We start from the raw sequence: 12136 nt of genomic DNA on the forward strand, positions 1-12136 counted from the left end.
CTGTAGAGATTATGAATTTTTAAACACACTGCAAAATTGCATCCATACAATAGTTCTTGGGGAACTTAGACGGTCAGTATAAGATGAATACCCACTGGAGGGTTAAATATCTACAAATTGACTTTCAACAAGTGACTTTCACTTTCACTTCTGCCCACCAGCGGGCAATTGAGCACCATACAATGGAAAACACACGAGTTTTCATAATTGACCGTCAGACGAAATTTAAATAAAATTACGATATTGAGACAAAAATTCCCCCAGAACTATTACTCTACGATGCAAAGTTGCAAAAATGCTAATAAGAACGATCACTAGTTAACAAACCATAACACACTTTGTGCACTACAAGGCCCACAATGCAAGGCAAGATATGATGTAACATCATGTGACCGAGACATATACAAAAAGGAAAAAGAAAAAAATGTCCGTTACCCGTGAACAAGGTCTGAGAAGACTAAAACGCGTTGGGTTGACCTGCTTGCCATGCCATGTTATGGAATTGATTAAATTGAATTGATAATCACACCAGGGAGTGCGTGTGGATTTTTCCGGCCAAAGGAACTGGTTCGATATATATATATATATATATATATATATATATATATATATATATATAACATTTTTATTACATTTATTTTACTATATTTGTTAAAATGTATATTAAATCTAAATAATTTTTTTACGTTAATTTTATTATTTTAAATATTTAACATACATTTTTATTTAAATTTAAAAAATCGATATTTTGTGCATCTATACTTTTTACTTCAATATTTTTTTCCGATATTTTTGTACTTACAATTTTAAATGTAAGATGTTGATATTTTAGACATCAATATTTTTGCATATATATCTATATATGGATATTTTGGGAATCAATATTCTATCAGTGAACCACATGAGGCCCAACTGGTCAGGATATATAATTGACACCACCCCCTTCAGCAGCTGAAGTGCCAGGGCCTTGACCCAAAACACCACTTTGGTGTTGAGAAGAGATATGGAAAAGGAGTCACAGCCCTGGTGGACCTGATTTTGGAATAGCCTCAATGTTCACGATTTTGAGGTCCAGTTGGAGACTGCCCTGCTCCAGTGCTTCCCGAATGGCGGCCAGCAACCGAGGCCCAAAGCGCGACCCGAAGGCCTTAAAGAAGTTCTCTGTGAAGCCATTCGGGCCCTGGGTTAGCCTGGCTGAAGCTGCTGCAGTGCTTCGCCCAATTCATCGGCAGTGACATCTGCCTCCATGAGGAGTCTCTCCTCCTCACTCAGTTTATGGGTATGAGAGATCTGTCATAAAGTAAGCCAGTTCTATCCATTGCGGGGATAGGTGCATGGCATATAGCAGGGTGCAGTATGACATGAATTTATGGGGCAGCAGAAGATCTCCACAGATCAGTACCCCATTCTCATCTATGTGGTGGGTATAGGTTCCCCCACAAGATGGGTCAAGCTGAGCCAGTGCATTTTTACGTACTTTTTCCCCATCACCTAACCAGGAGTTTCTTACATTGTTCAGCAAGGCCTGTTGCAGTAATGTTTGGGTATGGAGCTAGTCTTTGAGAATAGTAATACCTTGTGAGAAGAGATGTCTCACATCTAGATCCTGTATTCATTCCTCTAGGTCCATGAGGTCTTGCTGGGTCTCGGATTTGTGTCCTGTGCTGTAATTAATGATTTCTCCACTGACTGTGGCTTTAAGGCCTCCCAAAGCATTCCCGCTGAATCAACCAACCCATTATTTTCCACTATGTAGGCATCTATAGCCTCGAGGAAGAAGCCTCGAAACTCTGCAGCCGCCAGTCTCCACCTGCCTAGTCTCCAACCACCCCTGCTCCTGCCCTGCCCCCATAGGAGCTTTATTTCTACCGGCAAATGATTTGAGAAACCATGGGTCAGGATCTGTACTACACCTACTCTTGAGTGGTCTACTTTAGGCAGCAGGAAGTAGTCCAGACAGCAAAATGTCCTATGCACCCCGGGGAAGAAAGTGTAACTACTTTTGGCAGGGTCCACTAAACCCATGGTTCTCATAAAACCAGATCGGTGCATCGAACCTGCCCCCCTATATCAGCTTGCAGAATGCACCATTATGCTGGCAAACACCCCATTGAGGTCACCCCGATCACCAAGGAAACTGTCGGCATCAGTAGGTCCCCCAAGAGCCGGAGGAAAGTTGCTAATAATGGAAGGGATGCATTGATGTTTATTCGCAAGAAGGGTTGATCCTGCAGTGTACCACCCATTGCTACTTAGTGGTCGAATCTTAAGTAATACATTTTCAGTCTTAAGAGTGCACAGTAATAAAATGGACCTGAAAAAAAGCTTGGATAGATGAAGCCATCAGACCTACTATCCCTTTGAGATGACACATCGATATATGAGAGGCTGAGATTAATTGGGAAAGTTCTTTCCTGAGAGCTACTAGCTTCAACTTTTAGAGTTGAAGAGTACAAGTATTTGAGTTCACTAAGAATCTCAGAAAATATGTTGATTATACAAGGGTATGCAACAACTTGTGCTGATTTATGACAAAATCTAAACTTTCCTGAAATTAAATTGTAATTTGAAATTGATGTATGAGAACATCCCTGTTTTATGACAGAGTAAGAATGTTTTTTTTTTTTTTATTTTATTTTTTTTTTTTTGTTCCTCATTTACTGCCATGGTTCCAGACTACTGAGAGCCAACTGTATGGGTGGCGAAAGTTGCGAGTGTACCAATGCGCTGTCACAGCTGATGCTGGAAGGGCAGTAGGTGACAAGTCAAATACAGGAGCCCTACAGCTGCCATGGTCACCCCAGCAGCCCAACCCTTACTAGTCAACAGACAGAAGTTAACCAACTTTAAGGTTATATGTGCTGTTACCGTAGAGACCTACGAGCCTGGACCATCGGAAAAAGAGAAGAACAGCAAGATAGTACCAAGGCAGGATAATCATCGGAGCTGGGGGAAAAAAAAAAAAAAAAAACCCCAGCCAGCACAACAAATTCAAACCAGGCCATCCAGTAACCTCCAAAAGTTTCTCCTGTCACGATTACCAGCCCTGGCGATATCTAATATAGAGAACTGAAGCAGGGATCTACGCCACTCAAAGAAAGATGGTACAGTGGGCTCTTTCCAACGTTTACAGATTTCTCTACGAGCCACCAACATTGCATAGAATAGAAGACTACCAGCCGTTGATCGTGTGCAATCTGATGTTCCAAAAATTACTAGCTTCAGATCTATTAATAGCGGACGACCTAGCCAGGCCGAGAGTTTGCTACCAATTGCGTCCCAAAATGGAGTTAAGTGAGGTCATTCAAAAAACATGTGAGCATCAGTAGCCTCCATAAGTCCACATCTCGGACAAGCCACCAGACCACCAGCCGCGAATTTCGAAAGTCTATGTGGAGAGTAGTAAGCCCTATGTAATGTAAACAAGTGATTCCTGCGTAGCCTAGCTGGTTTCACTAATTCCCACAGCAGTTTACAGGAAAACAACCAAAGATCTACAAGATTGGGGGTCGGTACCAGGGCACTCCACAGCTGTTCCGGGAGAAGAAAATCGCCGTCCATTTCATCCATTATTAAGGAGTACCATAGCGAGACCTCTTTTTTTACAGCAGGCTGATCAACTAAGAGGGTTTCCAGCTGACTTCCTCCCCCTAGAATGAACTTAATAGAACGCGTAGGTCGCATTCTTACCGCTTGGGCCCAACTTGCTATTTGTAGATATTTAAATCTCGAAAGATTGGGCCCAACTTTACGAACTAGGTCCTCCCAGGGGAGCAAAGTCCCTTCCACAAAGAGATCCCCCCAAACAACCAACCCAGATTCCCTGAGTGGTAAAGCCAGTGCGTCATTTAGCCAGGTTGGCGCCTCAGGGAGGTCCCATAGAGGAGCTCTGCTAGAATAATACCCCAAGTTAATACGGGATTTTATTTTTGCCCAAGTTCTTGCCAGACCCTTGGGTAAGGGGTACCACAAACCGGTTTCCGGTTGGTCCTTACAAGGGTTCCTCAGGGGGCGGGGGGGGTGAGGTTAGGTCACAGGGGTGTAGGGGATCGGTTAAGGGTGTGGGTTGGTGTGGGTTGGTGTTATTGGAAAAATTTCCTCATTTTCAGTCTGGTCTCAGATTCAGTGGTGTAAATTTATATGTAGTCACGTTTTTTCTTTTTGTGTTGGACAGGATGATTACTTTAGGAGTATGTTTAGGTTCCTGGTTCTTGAGCTTAAATTTCACCTTACTCTCTCTAATGTGAATTTGTCCCATGAGTAATCTTAGGATTCTCTCTTGGAATGTCAATGGTCTGCGCACCAAACCAAGGGCTAATAGAATTTTACAGTATCTTCGTGATATTGATGCGCAGATCATTGTACTCCAGGAGACTCATCTCATTGAGGAGGAGATGCTCGATTTGGTGAAAAGGAATAGGTGGATCGATCTTTCGGTATCCACCTCCCAGTCGCTTAATACGAGGGGTGTTTCTATCCTGTTTAAAAAATCCATCAATACAAGAATTTTAACTCAGCAGGTCGACCAGGGAGGTAGGTGGGCGATCACCTTGGTGGTTATTGGTGGGGTAAAACTAACATTGGCAGGTTTTTATGGTCCTAACCTGGACGATTCATCTCCCTTAGAGTCTCTCTTTTCAAGTCTGTTGCACTTTCCAGATCCCATAATTCTTACAGGGGATTTTAATATAGTGCTGGATCCAATGTTAGATAAGACCCCCCGTAGTAGACAGTTGACCCCCTCTAAAGCTAGAGCTTTTTTATTGAGTTCCATTAAGCAATATGGGTTCACCGACATTTGGCGGGCAAGAGCAGGTTCAAAACCAGGTTTTTCATTTCACAATTATAAGTACCACCATCAATCTAGAATTGATTACTTCCTGATAAGTCACGCCTTGGTTGATTCTGTTAAAGATATTTCTTACTATCCATCACACCTTTCAGATCATTCTGCTGTTCTTCTTGAGATAGTCAGGGTTATTAAACCTCTTACTACTTCCTGGTCATTTGACAGATCTCTACTCTCTTGTCCCCAAGATGTCCTGTCTATTAGAGCTGACACTCTTGAGTTTATGCGTATCAATTTTGGATCCGTAGACCCTCCGGTCGTTTGGGACGCATTCAAGTGTTGTCTTCGAGGATTAATTAAAAATAAGGTAGTATATCGAAGGAGGCAATACACGCAGAAGATATCATCCATTGAAGCTGCACTTCTTCAAGTGCAAGCGGAAATTAATTTTACTAGTCAAGACTCTACAGATAGATGTCTTGCTCTCCATGAGAAACTTGCTTCCCTTAAAGCTGATCTGGCATCTGTATTAAACGAACGTATTTTGCATAAATGGGAAGCGAGTAAATTATCGCACTTTGAATATGGAGAAGGGGCAGGTAAGCTGCTGGCCTGGAAAACCAAATCTGATAGGGCGCGTAATATAATAACCGCTGTAACATCTCCCCAGGGCACTGTCTTCTCGGATTTGGAGATTAGAACCACTTTTAAAAACTTCTTCCAGAACATCTATCAGGAGGATAATAACATAGACTCATCAGCTATTGAGAGTTGGTTAGCGGGTATTTCTCTTCCGAGATTATCGGATCTGCAATCTGAAATACTGGAAAGGGAGATAACCAGGGAAGAGGTAGAGGAGGCTGTGCGAGCTGCCAAGGCAGGGAAAGCTGCTGGTCCGGATGGTTTACCGGTAGAGCTATATAAGATCCTAGTTGAAGAAATTTCTCCTTCTCTTACATCATTGTTTAATCAAATCTTAGTAGGAGGGGTTACACCACCAGCAACTTGGAATGACGCTTCCATTACCCTTATATTAAAACTTGGCAAACCCCCTACCGATTGTGGCTCTTACCGCCCTATATCTATATTAAATGCTGATTATAAAATTTTTGCATCTCTGTTGGCAAGAAGGCTGGGTCGAGTCATTCCAACATTAGTACATCCCAACCAAAAGGGTTTCATTGCAGGCCGTCAGCTCTTCGAGCTAACATATGACCTAATAGGGGCTATCGACATGGCCACTTTGAGTGCAGCTCCACTGGCCATTTTAACACTCGACGCGACTAAGGCCTTCGACAGGGTCAATTGGTTGTACCTGTCGGGGGCCTTGACCAAGTTTGGTCTGGGAGGAAATTTTCGAAGGGCTGTACGTTTGCTATACAATCGCCCAACAGCTCGGGTACTTGTTAACGGAGGTCTTTCTGATGCATTTGTTATCTCCAGAGGGACCCGTCAGGGTTGTCCTCTTTCCCCCCTCCTGTTTGATCTCTATATTGAGCCTCTCGCTCAAAAAATACGCGAAGAACACTCCATCATACCTTTCGCATGTAGGGGATGGGAGAAGAAGGTTGCGTTATATGCGGATGATCTCATGGTTATGACCTCTGATATCGATTCTGCCTTCCCGGCTGTCATCGGGCTGGCGGTGGAATTTGGAAATGTTTCTGGTTATGAGGTAAACGCAGCCAAAACAGAAACATTGGTGTGGAACGATGTCGGTAGCAGCTGTGGTAATGGCTCAAATAAGACTCTTCGCTATTTGGGCTTAAACATTACTAAGGATATCTCTCAGATCGCCCCTACCAACTTTGCTAGAATTGCAAAAGAATGTCGCAAATTGATGAGAGCTTGGCTTCACCTTCCCCTCACTGTAATTGGTAGAGTTAACCTGGTGAAAATGTCTATTCTCCCTAGGGTTTCTTTCTTGTTTAATACAATTCCTCTTTACTTTGAACCCGTTTTGTTGGCTAAACTCCAGAGCGAGATTAGCTCTTTTATTTGGTGTAATAAAAACCCAAGGATAGCCTGGAAAAAGATAAGGCGTCGGAGAGAGAAGGGGGGCTTGGCCGGTCCTGACCTACAGGTTTATCTCTGGGCATTCCAGCTTTCCCACTCACGTATGCTTTTAAAAACACCTTCTGGCGTCGGGATCGGCAATTTGTTTGCCACTCTGTTGAAGTGCGAAGGAGTTGGGCAGTCTGGTTTTCTGTTTAAATTCGGAGATCCCAAATTCTTCAAAAAGGTCAAGTTGAAGACAGAGTAAGAATGTTGTCTTGGTGAAGCACCAAGGATCTGATGAAAGGTCGAGAGGAAGTACTGCGAATTGGTAAAATGTGTCCTTCAATTGAAATTGAAGGAGCATGCAATGAGGGCTGTATCAAGACTGAGAGATAAGTTTCTTATTACCTTATACAGAAGGCTTCTTAAATTTGCATGAATACATTCCTCTGCATGAGGAATATTTTTGCAATCAGATGACAACAGATGATAATGTAGCAGGAGGTAAAACAAGGGCTACCCTGTTGCATCACAGCTTTCATGTGAAAATACCCTTTGGAAATGTAGATAATCTCTTGATTGTGTTTTTATTGGGGCCAAACTAATTGAGCTCCCAATAGTTTTGCATCTTGGATTCAGTATCTGGTGATTGAGGCACTACATCAGTTTCATCATCAGATTGCTCCAGTAGAGGATCTGGTAAATAAAGCTTCCTTGAACATACATCTACCTCACTTTTGGGGGGTCTTTTGGTATGGACTGCCACAGTCTACAGATGAATCATCTACCTTACATGTCTCTGACAGCATCAGAATTCTTATAAGTAGGGGTGGGTGGAATTTGCGTAGTCGCACTACGCAAAGCTCCGCGAAATGGTAAAAAATCTCCGCGAGCATGCAGAAATTACACGAACACGCGGAATTGCTTGTTCGCAATGCTTTTTTCCTGTTCGCGAATGCTGTTTGTGTGCTCGGGGGTAAATATCTCACGAACACGCATTTTGGGAACTCAAACAAGCAAAAAATTCCGCGAAGCTGCGGAATGCAGAATTTTGGGCAATTCTGCGTTCTCCGCAGAACGCGAAATTAGTAAATTACCCAAATTCCGCAAATTCCCTGAGCGGAACGGAATTTACCGCCCAGGCCTACTTATAAGCAAAGTTACCTGATGAATCTCCAGGTCCATCATTCAGTGATACTGAATATTTTGCCTCTGATAAGCCCATATGTAATCAGTAAAATTAAGCAGCATAAGAATCAGAATTTGTAATTGTCGCTGGAATATACAAGCGAGTCCTGCTACCACCAGCAGGTAGGGTTTGGCCTGTAATCATGTATTTAACATTTCTGCCATTGTTTTACACAATGGACTCCGTTAACACATTCACTGCCAATTCTAAAGGTACTGATGGCTTTTTTAACTTTCCTCTAAACATTTATTCACTATCATCCATGCCTTTGATTTGAGAGGGATCATTCATTCTGTGTCAAAAAGAGCAATTGAGATAATGATAAATGAAAAGAAATGTTTGTTAGCTTGTTGGGTGTCCTTTTATTTGGTGACCTTTCTCAAAAAAAGGCAATTGGACAGGAGAAATTGAAAGCAAACAGCACACTGCTCTTTCCTATAAATGGAGACATGTCTCAGTGTTGAAACAAATAGGTGACCCACATGGGAACAGATGTCAGAGAACCGGCTTTCACTCTGCCCGCTAAGAACTATGATGACTAGTGAAATGCTGTGGTGTGAGAAAAACGTGAGTTGGAGCAGTTAGGAAAGCTCTGCTCACATATGGTGGTGCCAGCAGGACAAGCATGAAGGCAAAGGATTGAATCTAACAGGAAATAAGCCACCTGTGTAAGAAAAGTTGAAATAGCAGTTTATACAGAACGTGAAATAATCAGTAACAACAAACAATAACACTTTAGTAATACTTTGCAGATTGGGAGTATCCACTTAACTGACTGCCAGGGGGGTCTCTGTATAGCCTCATAATGAGGCACCTATGTTGCCTGCATTTGTAGGCCAGAACCAGGGTTTGCCGGTATTATGGTTTCTTCCTTGTTTGTATATTTTCTGTCAATACCTAGCTGTTAATTAATTATACAGTAGAGAACACGTCATAATGGGAATCTTTGATCTTGACATAACATCCATGTTTAGTCAACCAATAATAAAGTACATATAACATCCTTATCCCTAGCCAAAAAGAAGATCAACATAAGAAAGGAAACAATATAAATGTTTTAGTTTTTTACCAAAACAATTTCGTTGGAAATAACGTTTGCTGATTTCCTGAAAACACATCTTTGATTTTGGTAAAAATTGTACAATGTACTAAAAAACAAAAACATTATAAGGTACTCTCTTATATTAACAAATGGTCATAGGAACAAATTAGAACGTTAATTATCAAAAGCAATCGCCCTGAAGTATTGGAAACTAGATTAAAGGCAAGTAGAAGAAAGGACAACCATTAGCTTCGCTTTGCTCAAATTCTTCAACACAGGCATGCATTAGAAGACAAAGGTCCTGATTTAGATCTCGGCAGATGGGTTACTCCGTCACAATGGTGACGGATAACCCATCCAATGCAATATAAATCCCATTATATCCTATGGGATTTATATTTTGGTGGACTTGATATCCATCAACGTTGTGATAGAGTAACCCATCCGCCGAGATCTAAATCAGGCCCAAAGTTTGGCCAACTTCAGGGTACATTTTAGAGCAACTATATGTAGACTGTAATTCTGGGCGGGTTTGTTATCTCTACTGTTCACATACATTCCCCTTTGATGTATGCACAATGTGAATTGCTGAAAATTCATCATGAATCGAAAATAATCAAAGACAGCTATCGAATTCCACAAAGGTAAGTATCCTGAGAACAAAGAAACAGCATAAATAGGTGTGGGAATGTGGACAGAGGTGTGGTTAAAAAGAACAAAATATTCTGAGAAAATGTTTTTGACCTTTCACCTACAATTAACTACATATAAAATATAGTGTACACACCTTACATGAAAATTACATGCAAATTAAATGTATCTGTGGGAAATGCATTTTTCTGGTAGGAAAGCTCATTTGGGTAATTTGCTTACTTCAGATATCTGTGTGTGTAAAACCGGAGGTAAACACTATCATGAGAGGGGGGCTAAGAGCAGATTTTGAAAAAAAAGGGGTGGGGGGAAGGTCCTGTACCTGCGTTCCTAAGGCAATATTCTATAACAAAGTGGTAACAGTTCCTAAGAAAGAGGACAAGAACTCTGCAACCAAGCTATGGTTCTGAGTGACTTGTAAATATCTCCAAATAACAGTTGAGTGTGCTTGGAGTGGGGATAGACCTCCTGTTATCTTTTGTGCCTTCACACACCCTTGCGAGTGTAAAGCATCATCATTGGGCAATGCTCCTCGTGGGGGTGGCGCTGCAGTCCCTCACGGGCCCTACAAGAGGGCTCTTTGATGGAGATCTTTTTAAGGAGGTGCCACACTTGTGCATGTGGGTGTGTGGGCCAAGTGAGTTGCTGCAAGTGAGATTAAAATTACCTCTCGGTACCCTGACAAGTTTAATAATGGGTCCTTAAGGTAAATTAAAAAGGTAGTCGGGTTTGGAGACTCTCCTTCAGGCTAAATAAAGAGAGGGACCAGTGTGTTCCCACCACTCTCAAACCGTGTAAAAAGTGTGTGATGTACTAAAATGGGTGATGGTCGACATTTTTGCGCAATCTGTTGGTCCCTAGTGGATCACTGTGCGCTTCATCAGGACCGAGTGCATAAAGTGATAAATAGTGGGAGTCAGGGAGAGACACCCAGTAATCCCACTTTACCTATCGTCAGGTCAAATCAGACATCTCTGCGTCCGAAACATGTGTTATCCGTGTGCTCAAAAAACCCAGAACCTATTGGAGATAAAGGGGAAAAGAAGAAAGGGAAATGAATTTCACCGAGCTGGATGGGGTATAATCAAACAGCTCTGTTAAAAATGAAGGGAGAGGAAAAAGGTTCCACTGACAGATATGGTTCACTAGCATTGTGCCCCTAACATTCACAGACTGATGAGTGCGTTATGCGTTTAAAAGAGAGCTGTGTGGTTGTTGGTGGACTCTACATAAGCAAATACCTCCGTATTGGCGGACATGTCATCACGTGGTATAGATGCATGTAATGGCGTGGCGTCATTTGATGGAGTGAGGTACTATTCTGGTCTTGCGTGTATACCACGTGATGACATGCCTGCCAATACGGAAGTATTTGCTTATATTCATATCAGCTTAGAAAGGGCTCTGTTGAACTGAAAGAAGAAATTCCTGCTGTTTTCCTAGCTTTAGGCATAGACATTCAAGACATTGAATATCCTTCCAACATGGCCGCCAGATTAGCACCTTACTCCGTCAAACGACGCCACGTCATTACGTGCGTCTATACCACATGATGACACACCCCTTCCTTCCCGTGAATACAAAAGCATTTGCTTATATACACCCGACTTCGTGACGGCCAGCGACCGGCGATACCTGATCAGGCGACTGGTTTATAGGCACCACAACGAGGAAGAGACGGTGAGTTTTGACCGGTGTCAAACACTGCAGACTGGGTAATTGAATTGCACCTTATATTGAAATGTATGACAAAAACTTTGGGTTACATGTAAATACCTTGCTGCTCTCTTTCACATACAGCTTCCTCAATCGGGAGCCTGACTACTCGCCGACGTGACCCTTCTTCAACGTGGGGAGGGTATCAGCATGAATATTTGCTGGTTTTCTATGTTTTGATTATGTTTAAGAGCTGTTGCTGAACCCGTCCTATTTATGTGTCACATCCATCTACTATGTTTGATTCATGCACCCCGGTTCATTTTAGAACATATGTGTAGTCCATTTGGGGTGTCCCATGTATGTAGGTTAAAAACCCATCATTGTTCTCTGATGTGTATAATTTTCTGGATGTCTGAGCTTGTTCTCCGATTCACCTCATGTACTACCCATCTGTATCTTTGTGATTGTTTTCTAGGTAGTGTCTGGTCAATTTTGTATTTTATTTTGCACCTAATAGTGCTCCTGTACTCATTAATGCAGACCTTAATCTTTCTCGTGGTCATACCCACGTACATGAGATTGCAGGAGCATTTGAGCAAATAGAACACATTCTCAGTATTGCAATTGCTGAAGTTTTTAAGAACCCATGGCCTGTAGGTTTTCATGTCCACCTCTTTAGTTATTTTGGTGAGGGGGCATGCTACGCATCCCCCACAGGGGTAGTGTCCTACCGGTTGTTGGTTGTCCCATAGTGTGGTTTGTTCTTGGGTCTTAGGTGGTGGTGTCCAGACGTGGACCAGTTCCTCCC

This window comes from Triturus cristatus, chromosome 3_1, assembly GCF_964204655.1.
Source record: "Triturus cristatus chromosome 3_1, aTriCri1.1, whole genome shotgun sequence".
NCBI lineage: Eukaryota > Metazoa > Chordata > Amphibia > Caudata > Salamandridae > Triturus > Triturus cristatus.